Source organism: Thermobia domestica, chromosome 14 (assembly GCF_964235325.1).
Source record: "Thermobia domestica chromosome 14, izTheDome1.hap1.1, whole genome shotgun sequence".
Lineage (NCBI taxonomy): Eukaryota > Metazoa > Arthropoda > Insecta > Zygentoma > Lepismatidae > Thermobia > Thermobia domestica.
Window position 1 is genome coordinate 136345954 of NC_137467.1, and position 16299 is coordinate 136362252.

General features: G+C 36.4%; 1 protein-coding gene and 1 non-coding gene across 15 annotated transcripts in view; one reads left to right on the forward strand and one right to left on the reverse strand.

Moving 5' to 3' along the window:
- The window catches only part of LOC145670338 (uncharacterized), a 493290-nt gene that overhangs the window by 130638 nt on the left and 346353 nt on the right, over positions 1–16299 (reverse strand). The window lies entirely within an intron of this gene.
- Positions 9526–9600, forward strand: TRNAR-UCG (transfer RNA arginine (anticodon UCG)). Its single transcript has one exon. It is a non-coding gene; the product is annotated as a tRNA-Arg (tRNA).

Genomic DNA, 16299 nt, shown 5'->3' on the forward strand with positions numbered 1-16299 from the left:
TAGGGCGTTAATTTTATAAACTGAAGTCTCTGAAGCTCAGGATAAAACGTTTCCCAAACGAGGAACAAGATGTAAGCAAGGATTTGTACGAAAACGAAAAATGGTATTTGTTCCTTGGTTTGTGGTACGTTTTCCTTACCTATCAACTTGAGTTGACGCAACCAATAAAACACTATATCAGGATTTATAACTATCATGTATTTAATAAAATGGATACCAAGCGGTGTAGCTTCAAAATGGATTTTTTTTTAAGGAGAGAACTTTGAATTTCAAAATCTCATAAAATATTCATATTTATTTTCTTGTTGCAACCAATACATAACTATGAGGTTTGTTTTCTAATGCTGAAGATAAATATTATCTTCACGCAATTTACATAAGACTTTGAAGTACAAAGTTCTTTCCTGAAAAATTTCAATTTTGGACTTACACCTCTTCTCATTCAACCGAATCAAATGTTAGGCAGCCAAAGTGACACTATGGATATGTGGGTTGCATAACTCACACTTGAAACTAAACAAGGGTCATAAAAAGTTAAAAAAAAAGCGATTTTTTTTTAAAAAAAAGCTGACTTCTGTAAAGAAAAGAAGTCCATCCTATAATCGACGGATTTTTTTTCATTTGTACGTACAATAACTACTTAAAAAGAAATCTTTAACGAAACAATATGATAGGGGCAGGGAGAGTCTCTTCTGCAAAAATGAAATATTTCAGTTTAACGTCCCACATTTATACCCTTTAGGTTAAGGAAAACGATGATTAAGACTTGTGAATGAAGATGAAAAAAATGGTGAAATGAAAAAGTGGAAGGAAACGGAAGTACCCCAAGAAAACCCATGGGCACGATATTGTCCACCACAAACTTACTTGGCCGGGGATCGAACTAAGGACCTCACGCACCAGAGATAAGCGCTGTGTCACTGTGTCACCATATCCCCAAGTCTCTTCTTTGATTGTATCCAACATGACAAAATAGGTATTCATGCAAAACTTGTTAAGTCTACCTCTACTGGGTTGGCAGCAAAATGCATTTAACCACGTTCAACAATTTTAATAGATATAAGTTAAAGGCCTATTTCATTTAAATGCTTTGTCTGGACACGTTTGAACGGAAGTAACAGAGGGACAATTTGAAAAATTTCCCAAAAAATCATAATTTTCGTGATTGTAATTTAGTATTGTATGATTGCTTCTTTTGAGTGAAGGTTCTTTCCCCTCATATTTAAAGGATAATAGTAATTGTATTAACAACAACCTAAATCTTTATTTGGTACATATGGGAACCAAAAACTGTTCTTCCAGGTACCAATCTTTTCCCTACTCTAACCGAGCAACTTGTACGAAAATAAGGAATTTTCTCTGATTTTTGCTACATTTTTGCTGATTTCTACATTTTTTGCTCTGATACTATTAGGCCTAGAGCGATCAAAACCAAACTTACAGAATACTTTTGTGACATACTAGACATAATAGGGTATGTTCTAATTTCTTTCAGGTGCCCCAGTTATAAGCTTACTAATTATATATCAACCGGAAATTTTGGAATTGGCTCTCTATTAGTTCCCTTCCATATGTTGTGTCCAGGCATAGCATACTGCAACGTAAACGTGTAATTCAGAAAAGTATAATTCTTCTTCCAATCAAAATATGAAAGAGGTAAACGCATTTTTCTGCCTAATAAATTGTAGTCGGGTTTCTAAAATTTGCGTGACCATTTATTTTTGTATGTTGAATATAATCAGAGAAGGAAACGTTTTTTTTTCTTCCTCCATCAGAATGTTTGCTTGTTAGTTCCATATAAACGCATGTAAAACCAAATTGCGCCGAAATCTTTGTAGACTCATCTAGTTGTAGACTCATGGCAACTTCGATAGATCAGGTATCACGAACTGAAACAACGTGGCTAAAGCCCCCTTAAATCTAAGTTTCAATTTGGAGACTTTTAAGTCCCTAAATGGTTAGATTGGTATCTTTACTATTACAAACGATCATTTTTCAGAGTCAGATGCACATACTCCTTTTTCAGAACGCAGGTAGCTTTCAGTTGCGCTCCATTTTCTTGTGTTTGTAGTTAAGTTACTTTATTCTTTTCAAACGGAGTCAACGACAAAGTAAATTTCAACTAGATAAATAAAAGCAATAAAATTGGGTTGTTTTTACATTAGTAGAACATTTAGAATATGATTTCTTTTCTTTTCATTCTTTCCAGTTTAAATCACAAAAAATGAAATTTGCAGAAGTGAAAGATACAACGATATCTCATTCTCAAACAATTTTTGTAACCCTTCTTTTTTACTCGATCTTCATGCTAAAATAACTAGTATCTGCAACTGCTTGCCCCATTTCGCTGTATCTATTTTTTTTTTCTGTGGCGATGCATAAATTCAAGATCAGCAACCTGAGAAGCTCTCCAATACCATATTTCTTGAAATATATATTTTAATTTTAAGACCACCATTTTGTTTTTCCAAGAACTAGTATGAAGTTCAAAATCAGCTACTTCAAAAACCCCTAATACAATTTTTTATCGAAAACAAATTATTTTTATCTTATGTCTGCCATTTAAAAAATCGAGTTGGAAATTACCAATCTCAAAAGTTCTTCTGTACTGAGTTTTTAAAAAGATTAAATTAAGTTTTCATCGTTTGACGTTTTTGCTAAACGGACCAGTGTGCGTTGTATGGGTCTTTTAATCGTCTTATAGCAAAAGACAGTACTTTTGTCAGTTTGTCATTCATGAAAGGTGCAATGATATCTGAGCAGTACCAAAGTGATATATTCACAAGAGCTGTAATAGTAAATACGACAAAACTAGTCGCTAACACGTTTGTTTTCAACGTGTCTTCATTTCAGGTTACAGTTGTATTTCCGGAAAAAAACAATGCTTACGTCAATGCATATGGCAGAAACGTGAGAGGATAAACTCAATAAAATAACTACAATTTACATAATGATGTTATGGCTTATTCTTAGATATCTTCTCTGTATGCATCAGCATTTTCCTGTACTCACAGTTACTCAAAATTATTGTGAACTGTAATTTAATTGTAGATTTGGTGGAATACTAAAACTAAATGGATCTACCATTCAATATATTTTATGCAAATAGATGGTTTACACATGCTCATCTAGAGATAATGAACTTTCTTATAATCAAATTATCTACGAATGTTTGTCTCCCAAAACGTGATCCAGCATAGTTACGTCGGTTAGTTGTCAAGAAAGCTGTGATATCACTAGTCGTGATTACTTGTCTATGGTTTAACACAATAATTAAAGTTTCTTACGAGAAAGCGACAAATGATCATTTTCCTTAATGTGAATAATGTATCTATAGTAAAGAGATAATTTGAAATCTCTAAGAGGAACACGATTCTCTGAATTTACAGTTATCATTTCTGGGTACGTAGTATGAACCTTTCTCTGTTTTAAACACTGTTAACCTTTGTCATTGTCTTGGAATTTGCAGATTCTCTGGGACGTAAAAAAAAAAAAAAAAAAAAAAAAAAAAGCATTTTGATAATAGGTAGACCCTATCAATATTTCTTTATGTGCTACATACAAAGTCCAATAGATTGATATGCTGTGCTCTAGCAAGAAACTATCTTGTGACTATATGGTTAACGTACGTACTTTGGTGCGGCAGACCTGGGTTCGGTTCTCGTTGGGAGCTCATGTGGTTGGGTAAGCTGTAAGTATCAGCAATCTCCTATAATGTTCCGAACAGAGATATGTTATTTGAAGAACGTATAGTGCTGTCCAAGTGAGAAGTCCTAACTAAATAAACTAACTCTATAGCCTATGGAACCCGACACACTTTCATAAAAGTACTCCATTGACTTCTGTCCTTAGAAAGTTGAATCCAGTTTCGACTTTCTATTTCTATTTCTAAGATATCCATCTTAATATTGTCCTCCTATCTGTGCCTAGGTTTTCCTAATGGTCTTTTTCCTATTAGATTTCCAGTTAAAGCTTTGAAAGCGTTCCTACTTTCTTCCATTCTGGCTACATGACCTGTCAACCTGAGCCTCCTAGACTTGTTGACCCTAACAGTGTTTGGTAAACGGTGTAAATTATGCAGTTCCTTGTTATGAAGTTTCCGCCATTCCGCATTCCTCTTGGGCCCAAATATTCGTCTTAGGATCTTACTCTCAAATATTTCAGTTCTTACCTCAAAGGTAAGCGACTATGTTTCACAGCCATACAGCACAACAGGCATAAATAACGTTTGACATATTTTAAACTTCAAATTCTTCGATACAATTCGCGAAGACAAAAAGAGTTTGAACTGAATAATAAAATGAATTTCCTGCTTCCAGTCGACATTTAATTTCTTCATGAATCGGTTAATATTGATTCTAGATATTTGAAAGCATCCATTTTGTATCGAAATTATTATCTCGTACTTGATAAGAAATTCTAGAACTGATATATTTCATCGACATGTAAAGCAATACTTTGAGCATATGTACTAAGATATGGAACAAAAATCCATGTATTTGTAATCATGCATGTAAACTTCTGAACACTATCAACAGATGTACACTTAGTTGTATTCAATAATAAATAATAATAATAAATGTTGCCGAATGACTTTTATCGGAGAGGGTGGCATCGATAATGCTTATGAAAGCGTAGTCTAAGAACGCCAAGTGTATCTTCCTTTTAGTTCACAATTCCTGCAATCGTTTACTTACACCTATCTAAGTATGTGCGTTGTTTTCGCAACTACCTTATTTTTTAGCATTCACGCGATGTGACCATAAATATAGGTAAACATGTGGAGTCCAGGAAGCAATAAACGTACTGCATTTCCGTTTTCTTTAATGGTATGGAAATTACTTGAGAATGGTCAGCACCAGGTGTTTGGAGCTCGAAGTTCCAAACACTCGGTGTTTACCATTCTCATATAGAGGAAATAACTTTTCAGTAGCAAAAATTCAAACACTGAATCCGGATGCTCCGAGTGCTTGTTTGAATATTTTGCTACAGAAAAGTTATATCCTCTATAATATAAGAAAGAGTCATTATGTTGCCTCAAATGCTATATCAAGTAATGCATATAAAGATAACACTTTCCTACCTTTCGGTTTTGTAGAAATGTATTACGTGTGGAAGAAATATACATATTTGTTCGGGGGTAACACTAAAAGTCGTTCTAGAAGAGGATATAAAACCCCCACGTTCTGCAAGACATGTTTTCACAGTTTACGAGCCCTGCCCGGAAAGTAAGGAGACTGGATATCTTGATACCGGAGAAGGTTATGTAAACGGTCAACTTCTCTTTAGTTGGTTCTAAGCTTTTACAGAGTAAGAATCGCTTGCTAAGCTGACAGTAACAATCAAAATGCAACGAGCAACGATGTGGACTATTTGGACGCTGTAAATGTGGCATTAGTAAAGCAGAAAGATGAACATTATTTTGACCGATATACGGACCCTAAATATGCAGCATTAATAACGCGACGCTAATGCCGTAAGCATACTATACGCAGGGTCAGTGCGAGGGGGGTCGAGCCGTGCCATCGCCCAGGGCGGCAAGTCTAATGGGCGGCAAAATTTGAAAAGGAAAAGTATACTATCAAAATATAATGCTTCGTAATAGGCCCGCATGGAGAAATAAAAGTGTGTTCACCTGAGAATGTAATTGAACTTACTTCACTCACATTCGAGATAATATTCACTTAGGAAGTTCGGAACATTCTCCTTCATTTTCAATTATCAAACTACTAGCCACAGGTGTCTCGTTCAATATTTCCCTTGCAGTAGCGTAGATAAGATTTTCAGCTATGGTGGATAGGACTATCAAGGTTTCTTTTATATATTTTTTTCTATTCAGCAATGTTCTAACGCTCCACTTCAAGTATTCAAAAGGTACACTCCCACTTGAGGCAGGCCATTCTGGACTACAGCTTCTAGAGATATTTAGGTTCTACAACGAGTTGTTAACCAATTTACTGAGCAAATGACAATAATCGTTCATTTTCAACAAATTACATACAGTAATGGAGAATGCCTTGTAAAAAATTGTTAACACTTTTTTGGTTTCGTACCGGTAACAGACATCACTAGTCTAGGACTCACAGAAGTAATAATTAAACAGCTAAAGGAAATGAACATTCCTATCGAAGACATGAGGGGCCAATGATACGACAATGGTTCCAATATGAAAGGCAAACATTCAGATATTCAGAAGAGAATTTTAAAAATAAATTCCCGAGCCTTCTATGCTCGTTGCGGCAGTCGTTCACTAAATCTTGTCTCAACGACGTAGCCAGAGCATCTCAGTACACCATTTCACTTCTTGTATAGTTAAAAAAGTTTATGACTATTTAGGAAAATATTTGCAGTCTCACTTTAAAACCATTAAGCACCATAAGGTGGGAGAACCGAATTGATACTCTGACTCCACTTAGATATCAAATATGGGAGGTTCCTGATGCCTTACTTCAAATAAAAAACGACAATAGAACAGATAGAATGGTCACCCACGATGCAGTGTATAGCAAACCAGCTGCGTGGCTACTTTCCTTTGCTCACTCGTTATCTCGTGTGTCTTTTTACTCCACATAAATATAGTAAGCAAGTTTCCAAAGCATTGATTCTCATGTGTTCGATGAGTCGGGTTTCTTGAAAAAGTATTTGAATACTTTGAGAGGAGAAGAAATGATGCAAAGTTTCAATCTTACTTAGTTGATGCGATGGAGTTGACATCAGCATTAGATATGGATGATCCACGGCTAGGTAATACAGTGCAAGCTCGAAGTCGAAAGAAGAGACAGTTTCAGTACCGAGGCAGAGGATGAAGCTATTGAAGATCCACAAACAAGATACAAGATCGATTTTTATTACAAAGTTCTAGACGTGATTTTATTAGCTTTAAGAGAAAGGTTTGAGTAACTTAAACATAACAGCGAGTATTTCGATTTTCTTTACGATGTAAGTAATCTTAAAGATATGCCACTTGTCTGAAAAGTGTACTAAACTTGCCAGCATTTTAACACACGAATTAATCTAAAGATATTAACCCCAGTGATTTGAAAGACGAACTGAAAGAAGAGTTATCCGCTATAATTAAGCCTAAATATTCACCAAAAGAGACTTTAAAATTAATTAAGGAACATGACTTTGCTCCCAATGCCAGTGTTGCACTTAGGATTTTGTAAACCTTACCGGTAACAGTGGTAAGTGGAGAAGTTTTTTGAAACTTAAGCTTATTAGAAACTACACGTTCTTTCATGTGTGAAACACGCTTGAGTAGTCTAGCGATGATATCAACAGTACATGAATTGGCTGCAACATTGGACTACGCGAATGTGAAAAGGAATTTACTCATAACAAACAAGAAAAGTTTCTTTCAATTAAGGTGTGTTAAATGTATGTCTGTCTATTGTGTTCTAGTACATTATAAGGTTTAGGCTAATCACTTAGTTTTGCCTTAATATCTGATTTACTATATTATCTTCATGCAGCATACTCTATTGGAAACATCTTTTGGTATAAAATAAACTTAAGAATTTAAATTCTTAGTCGTGACTAAAGCATACTTCTTTTATTTTATTTTCTGTATGCGCTGCTGTACATGACAGATATACAGCGAAATCGAGCATACTGAATATTGTGTCATGTATGGAGTCGTTTAAATATTATGTAAGAATTCGAGAGAAATAGTTAAATTTTTTTCTTTTTTAACTTTTCCAGTTCGAACAGGTTTTTAAATGGGGCATATTACTTTTTCGTGATACTTGAACGTCTTCTGTCCAAATAAAGTTTGCTGATTAAAGGGGCGGCATGTGAAAGTATCGCCCAGGGCAGCATAACTACTAGCGCCGGCCCTGACTATACGGCGTGTTTTACACGCCTTGGTGTTGAAATTTTGCAACAAAATTAATTATATTTTCTCAGTAGTGAATATGCGCCCGGAGAAAATGGGAAGTATAGGTGCTCTTGTCCTAGTAACTGAATGCTTAGGAAGTGAAAGTAACCAGGAAATTTGAAAATAGAAAATTGGTCTTTTGTTGCCATATCGGTTTTCTACTGGCCATTTTGATTTATGTTTGTAGAGCACGAAACACGATGATACATTTTTCCAATACTATAGGATGTCAGTGAAATATTTTGATGAATTATGGTCAGTTTGTGGAAGGCTCGTTAAGAAGGATACAAATATAAAGACTTTGATTGGACTCTGCGAGAGATGCGTTGATTACGTTCAACAATAGGTTAACACGTTCTCGCTTCGCATTGAAAGCGTTCGTACAGCTGATCCAATTGTAGACATTGCCCCAATCGGCTAGCGCTAACGATGCGTTAATAACCCTGTGTTTACAGCGTTCGTGTAGCGCAAGTCTAAACTTGAACCATTTGAGACATAGATACTTGTCACAGACTTGATACAGAAAGCCTACCGGACGGATGCTTTAACGAAAGTACAATGTACAAGCGTTTTAGTTGCGCATTACTGAGACTTCTCGGTCACAGAATGGGTTAATCCTAGATAAAGTCAGTGCCCGCCCGGGCTAACGGAGTCGCACATGCGCCTAGAATTCACCAACACCTGGGTTCTTTACCATGATAATTCTAGTGAGAGCGGTTGTGCGAAATTGTTTCAGTCTTCCTTCTATAGCTGAATTTAGCCTCATGCTAACATCTTTTTAACTGACTTCAATAAATAAATAATAAATAAATAAATAAATAAATAAAAGTTCTCAGTTTGACTTGTATGTGTTTATATTTGTATGTATGTACTCGATTATCTCGAGAATTGTTGGGCATATTTTGATGCGGTTCTTACTAATCGAAAAAGCTTTTCTCAAGGAAGATTTATACATATTTTTTAAAAATAACAATTATTTAATTTTTTAAAAAAATAAAACAATTAATGGAACGCCTGAGAAAAACTTATCCTAAAATATACCGCAACCAGAAATTCAACAAAGTAAGGCAGGTTGCGTACAACCAAGGGGGGAGAGAAAAGAGAGATTCAAACATGGGGACCGAGAGGAATACATTAACATATACAAGCTTACAATTGGAGAAATAAATCATCGGACAGCATCTTTATTCTGAGGAAAATGGTGATTTTTCTGAAGCATAATAAGAGTCATAGGTTCTCAGTCGAACCTGCGAGCAACATACCTGTAGTTGTTGAATTCAGGTGACGAACTCTTTTTTTCTTTTCTTTTTTTCTTTTTTTTCTTTTTTTTTAAGAATCAGATGACTGTACAGTGAGAGAAAGATGTTAACATATGGAGAATAAAGAATTTACAAATTAAAAGCTTGCAGAGATGAGTTTCGACACCTGTACACCTGAAAATTAGATATTTGGGACACCTGTGTGAACGCATTTCGGTATCGGTGTGTACAAGTACCTCAGCAATGTTGCTGCATGTGTTTAGGTGCACCATGGAGAGGGCAACTCTGCTTGGATATGGATATGGATGGCGATTATATACAACTGCTGTGATTTAGTTGACTTACGGTGCCTTCTTTGACATTATAAACAGTTCATTTGAATTCAAGTGTGGCCCCGCGTAGCGTAGTCGCTAACGCTCTCGCCTTCGGTGCGAGCGGTCCCGGGTTCGATTCCCGGTGGGGTCACTCGGTCGAAAAAGTGTAACAGCTTTTTCAGGCCAGCCACCCTGAATGAGGTTTTCCTGGGTTTTCCTCATTCACACCAGGCAAATGCCGGGGTGGTACCTAACTTATAGGTCCCAGGCCGCTTCCTTCCTTTCCCAATCCTTTATTCCTTCCCTTTCCCCGGATTGTGTGCTCGCCGAGGGACGTCATCCCTCAAATCGTGAAGGGCTACATGGCCTTAGATGCCGAAAGCCCAGAAATCCAAATCCTAAATCCTAAATCCTTGAATTCAAGTGCTCCTAGAGGCGCGGTGGGTCAGTGGAAGAGCGTTCACCTCTGATGCTTGGGGTCCCGGGTTCGATTCCAGCTCGCGCCAAGTGAACTTTGTGGTGGACAAACACCGTGTTAGTGGGTTTTATCGGGATTTTCCCGTTTCCTCCCACTTTATTCATTCCACCATTTCATTCATTTCGCATCATCATCGTCTCCTTTAGCCTAGCCGGCATATTCGTGGGACGTAAAACTCAAAGATTTCATTTCAAGTGTTTCTTCCCAGAAGTGGCTAGGGACTACTCGGGCATCCTGTATATAAATGACTTATTAGAGAAAAAACTCTGAACTACATCAGATGGGGAACGAACGACATACCTTTTAAGCCATAAAAATGATTTTCTCGAAAGTTGCACATGAGAATTTATCATGAAACATTTAATTTTCTTCAGCATCAGCTTAATGTTATTTATTGGCTGATGTAGGGTTATGTATTATTTTTCGACAATACGTATTGTGATTAAACAAAAGTTCCTGTTGGAGAGTAAATCATAATCTTAGACTATAGTGCCTCATTAAGGGTCTTCACTACAGTGAAATTAAACTACCGCTAATTTTAGAGTTTTTCTGTAATATCTTCAAAACAAATAAAAATATTCGAAAAGAAGAAACGTAGTGAACTAGACAATACGATTTTGCATGTGATACCGTTATCATAACTCATTTAATTTGCTTTCGATTTGCAACTGTAGATAGATTTAGTTTTTTTTTTTTTTTTTTTTTTTTTTTGCGGGTTCTGTAAATAGCGACATACCAAAAACAGATAGAATTGCGGTAGAAGTATCAAATGCAATATCGTATTGTCTAGTTCACTATGTTTCTGCTTTTCGAATATTTTTATTTGTTTTGAAGATATTCCAGAAAAATTCTAAAATTAGCGGTAGTTTAATTTCGTTGTAGTGAAGACTCTTAACATCAGCGCAAATCTGTCTTCAACATTGGAGGGAACGAGTAAGACCGTTCCCATACTTTTTTTTTTTTTTTTTTTTTTTTTAAGCGATGTTCAAAATATTTATGAAGTTTGAAAAACAATGCTGTGGAGGATCTGTGGAGCAGAGTTGTCTTCAACATTGTTAGGCGGACAGATTTGAGGCTTATTCTGAGAGGTGGGAAGATGAGACTCATGTTACGGTAGATGAATCTGATTTCTGAGGTGAACTTGTTGCATATTATACAGCAAGGGACAACCATTTCATCTCACTTTCCTTTGTGGCAGTCGGACACAAATAATCACATTTCTCCCCCGAAAAACACATTTCAAAACGGATTATTGGGGGGGGGGCAGACCACACCCAGTTCCAAGATTGGGGGGAATTTATACCTCCCTCATCCTCCCGGGATTTGCACCAGTGATGATTAAACAAAAGTTCAAGCTTAAGAGTTAATCATAATCTTAGCCTATACCTCATTAACCATATTGTAGTGTCATCTTGGTAGTATCACAATGAACATTTTGATGAGAATGTACTTCAGTATCAGCTTCATCTTATAATAAGTGTCGTGATTATTGCACAATACCCATTACAATTTGTAGGTTTACTGTAACAATGTCGTTTCTCTCGGCTTTCGCGGAAACTTTGCATGGGAATTTATACTTACCCATATAATTTTGTTATGCTCAATCAAACCTGTCGATTAGTATATCTCATTTATGGACATTTTCTTAAAACCTAACAATGGGCACATCACAGTAGCCAGAATGGAAGAAATTAGGAACGCATCAAAGCTTTAACTGAAGATCCAATCGGAAAACGACCATTAGGAAGACCTAGGCGCAGATAGGAAGAGAATGCTAAGATGGATAGCAATACAAAGTAGAAACTCGATCCAGTTGGCTAAAGACAGAAGTCACGCTAAACTTAGTTTTAAAAGTTAACAATTGTAGAAGTTAAGTTGAGCTAATTTTGAGTTTAGCGTCCCGTTCAGCAGCGAGGCTATATGAGACGTGGGCCTACTGATTAACGTCGAATTCGAACCACATGAGCTCTTGCCGGGAATCGAGTCCGGGTCTTCCACGCAAAAGGCGCGTACGCTAACCGTTTCGCCAAAAAGGAGCTCCTAACAATTGTAGATTTATTTAATGACCTACAATTGATTAAAAAAAAAAGATGTTCTTTTTAAAATAATAAATACCCTTCAGAGTTAAACAACACGTCTGCGGGCAAGTTCGAAACCGTAGTTCTAATTCCAAGAACTCTGTCGATCATCTCGTATACAAATTATATGGTAATACTGACTTCAACTGTTTTCTTCTTCTTCTTTCGTTTGTGCGTCTCTATACATGTAGAATGAAGATTAATAGGCAATTCTTATGCAATGGGAAAAGATGTATAAAAATTAATTTTCGATCTGCTGAATGGAAAGACATTTGTATAGCGTACTCATTTATCTTCATGGACCACTTGGCCTGATGATGGTAATCTCCTTTTAGATGCAGCTCAAGAAGTGGGGCTATGTGTTGCGGAAAATCATCTCAGTAGTTATAGTTCAAGACGTGAGCGTATGCAAGGATCAGTTTCAAGGTGATAACAGGATTTAGCTTACAAAATTTGTTCTAATTAGGTAATTCTAAAATATGACATAAAAATTTCTCGTAATCAGTTAGTTTCAAAAGCATTCGTAAAGAATTTTGGCGACGATCTTGAAAATGACAGAAAGCCAAATGTTTTATTCAACAGAAAATGCTTCACTCTTAAGGGTCTAAATCCCGACGAAATTAAAATACCGCTAATATTACAGTAATTATGCTATGTGATATCTTCAAATAGAGAAAAGATAATCGAAATGTGGAACAAGAGCGCCCTAGACAATATTATTTTACATGTGAAACCGTTATCATGACTCACTTATCTGCTTTCGATTTCGAGCCATTTTGAAAATCGGCATTTATTTTCGCGTTTCTAAACAGCTGAAAACGGAAAGCCGCTAGGTGACTTGTGATAACGGTACCTCACGCAAGATAATATTGTCTAGGGCGCTCTTGTTCCATATTTCAATTATCTTTTATCTATTTGAAGATATCACATAATTACTGTAAAATTGGCGGTATTTTAATTTCGCCGATGAAGACTCTTAAGAAAAAAAGTTTTTCCGGTGAAATATCTGGCAATCGGGGCATATCGGGAACGCCACATTTTCACCAGAAAATTTACTGTAATTTCCTTTTATAAGAACAGACGCAAAGCACCTGAGTAAATGGCGTTCAGGATGACATGCGCAGAAGCTTCAGCAAGGAACGGGCTCCATTTGTTCCGTGGTCTTTCACGAGACTAGGAGATGTTAGACTAAAAATATTTAATAACTCATCAAATTGTTTTACGATTAATCCAGAAGAAAAAAATAGCAATATTTTTAAAAGTTATAACTTAATATGGATTCAGTTACTAGAAGTATATTAACAATTTCAAATATCTCAAAATTGTAGCTATTTGTCAAATGCTGGATAATGGTTCTAAATTTACTGAAATATTACCTGAAATATACATTCTAGTAAAAGACCTGCAAAATTTACGGTGATTTCTCTGCAAAATCACCTAAATTTTTAAGAATGTTGCTATGGTTGAGATCCGAATTTTCAGTTCCGAAGAGTTCCGAAAATATATCTATATTTTTAACCTGGATATAATATAGATTAACTTCTTACTTGAACTTTATACAACCTTGCACATGCCGTTCTCAATGGAACTCACACATACAACGCGCTCACTGCCCTCAACGAAATTTGTGATTACTTAACTTGTGATCATAGGTTCTCAACGAAATTTTGTTTACTCAGAAAAACTTACACCTGTCGAGCTTTGTGAAATCCCAACTCACTCGACTTATCATTCATATCATAAGGTTGATCGGATTGGATTGGAATTTAGTGTCCCTTTAGCAGCGAGGCTATGAGACGGAACCTACTGGTTAGCGTGGGATCCGCTATCTAATGAGCTCTCGCCCGGAAACGAAGTCGCGTGGAAGACAAGTATAGCCACGATGGAACTTATCATAAGGTTGAGGTGCCGTGCCTTTAACTGCAGCAGATTCGGGTCCAAGACTTTCGTTGTTCTTTAGTGAACTCATATTAGGACCAGCAATAGGGCAATTATGTCTGCCATTTGTTCTTCAGTCTAGGCTGGAAATGAAAATTCTATTTTAACGTCCCATGGTTGTGCGCTTTAGGCTAAGACGAATGATTAATAAAAATCAATAAAAGAATCGGGGGAATAAGAATGTGGGAAGAGTCGGGAGAACTCCGACGAAACCCTTGGACCATGATGTTGTCCGCAAAAAACTCAGATAGCCTATGATCGAACCAAGGGCCCTTCGCATCAGAGGTGAGCGCTCTAGCTATGAACTACCGTGGCCTCACAATAATAATAATAATAATAATAATAATAATAATAATAATAATAATAATAATAATAATAATAATAATAATAATAATAATAATAATTATTATTATTATTATTATTATTATTATTATTATTATTATTATTATTATTATTATTATTATTATTGATTGTTTGGTTAGATTCTTCTGATAAAATTGAACAAAAGGCCGCGGTGGCTTAGTGGTAGAGCATTTAACTCTGGTGCATGGGATCCTGGGTTCGATCCCAGCTCGTGCCAAGTAAACTTTGTGTTGGACAAACACCGTGTGCGTGGATTTTCTCGCGGTTCTCCCGTTTCCTCTCACTTTCTTCATTCCACCATTTCATTCATTTCTCATCATCATAGTCTCCTTTAGCCTAGCCAGCATAACCACGGGACGTAAAACTTACAGATTTCATTTCATTTCTCACAATTGAACATATTCAGTAGCTTTCTTGAATAATTGGAAGTTGTGGACAAAAAAGAAAGACGGATTTTACGAGTATTGTTTAGAATATGTACTGAGGTTGCCTTCATTAAAAAAAAAAGAATAGAAAGAAAGAAAGGAAGGAAAGAAAAGAAAGAAAGAAAGAAAGTAAGAAAAGAAAGAAAAGAAAAGGAAAACGTATGTCAAGAAAACTCATTATCAGAGTCGTGAGCAACGGGAAGTTTAACATTGCTTTAAAGGTTAACATAGTTTTATAAAGGATTAAAACTCAATGGCACAAATAAACGCTAATGAACGTTGAAATACGTGTAATATAGAAGTGAGAATCGCAACGAAACAACAGAGTGACTCTTAGGCAGGATGAGATTTTCTGAATAATTTCGCGAAACTTCTGCAGCTGATGAAGTAATAAAGCTTACTAAAACTAATGTACTGCTCAAAGATTTCAGGAGCAATACATGGCGCTCAATGTGCTACATGTTTATCCCGAGAGATTCTAAGAAGAACATTGCCGTTCAGTCGGATGTGCGTACTTCGTATGTAAACAAAAAGCTTCATCACAAAAGTGTGAAATGAATAACAAGTCTCAAAATTAAGAGAACAAGAAATTGCCGCGTTTTCACCTTCTCAATTTCCTTTGTGTGTTTTTGTGTCTTTAGTCCGCACCGCAGCAACATAAACACTCTTGCACAGCGTTACCAACGGAGTGTTTTTTTGCAGGCAATCTACTACTTTGTTTTAGACTTGTATACTATGGAAAGTCTCATAGAAAGTTTATGAAAAAGAAGTGAAATGAAATCTTTAAGTTTTACGTTACATGGTTATGCCGGCTAGGCTAAAGGAGGTGGTGATGATGAGAAATGAAGTGAAATGGTGGAATGAATAAAGTGGGAGGAAACGGGATAATCCTTAGAAAACCCACGCAGACGGGGTTTGTTCACCACAAAGTTTACTTGGTGTGAGCTCGGATCGAACCAAGGACCTCATTCACCAGAAGTGAACGCTCTACCACTGGGCCACCGCGTTCCCACTAGAGAGTTTATGTTCAGTGACGGCGCTACAGGGAGAAGCAAGGGGACTGCTGTGCCCCTGGTGATACAGTTTGCTCCCCCGACTGCCATCTGTTTGTTGGCATGTTCATCCTTTTGAGTTAACAGGTATCAGAGCATAAACGGTAAAATGTAACGAGAAATGGCTTTTTTCCACTTATTCAATAACTCCAAAAGTAAGTTCCATCACCTTTCTTAATCCTCTATTCAAACTGAAAGTGGTAGAAATCAACCATTTCCGGTTTCAACGTTTATCACCATAGAATAAAAATAGATATCAAGAAGCAATTTCCTAATATGGATTCAGCTCCCCACGATTCAATCCCTATCCTAATTCCTCATTTAAAACCGGAAGTAGAAAAAACTTTTAACTTCCGGCTTCAGTTCGGATCGAGTTAGAGCAAGAACAGCAATGAATGGCGGTTTTTTTTTTTTTCATATGGGTTCAGCGTCTCTAGACCAGGTTTGATCTCCTATCTTATCCCTTTATTGAAACCAGAAGTAATAAATGTACCTCTTTCGGTTTCAACACTGAAT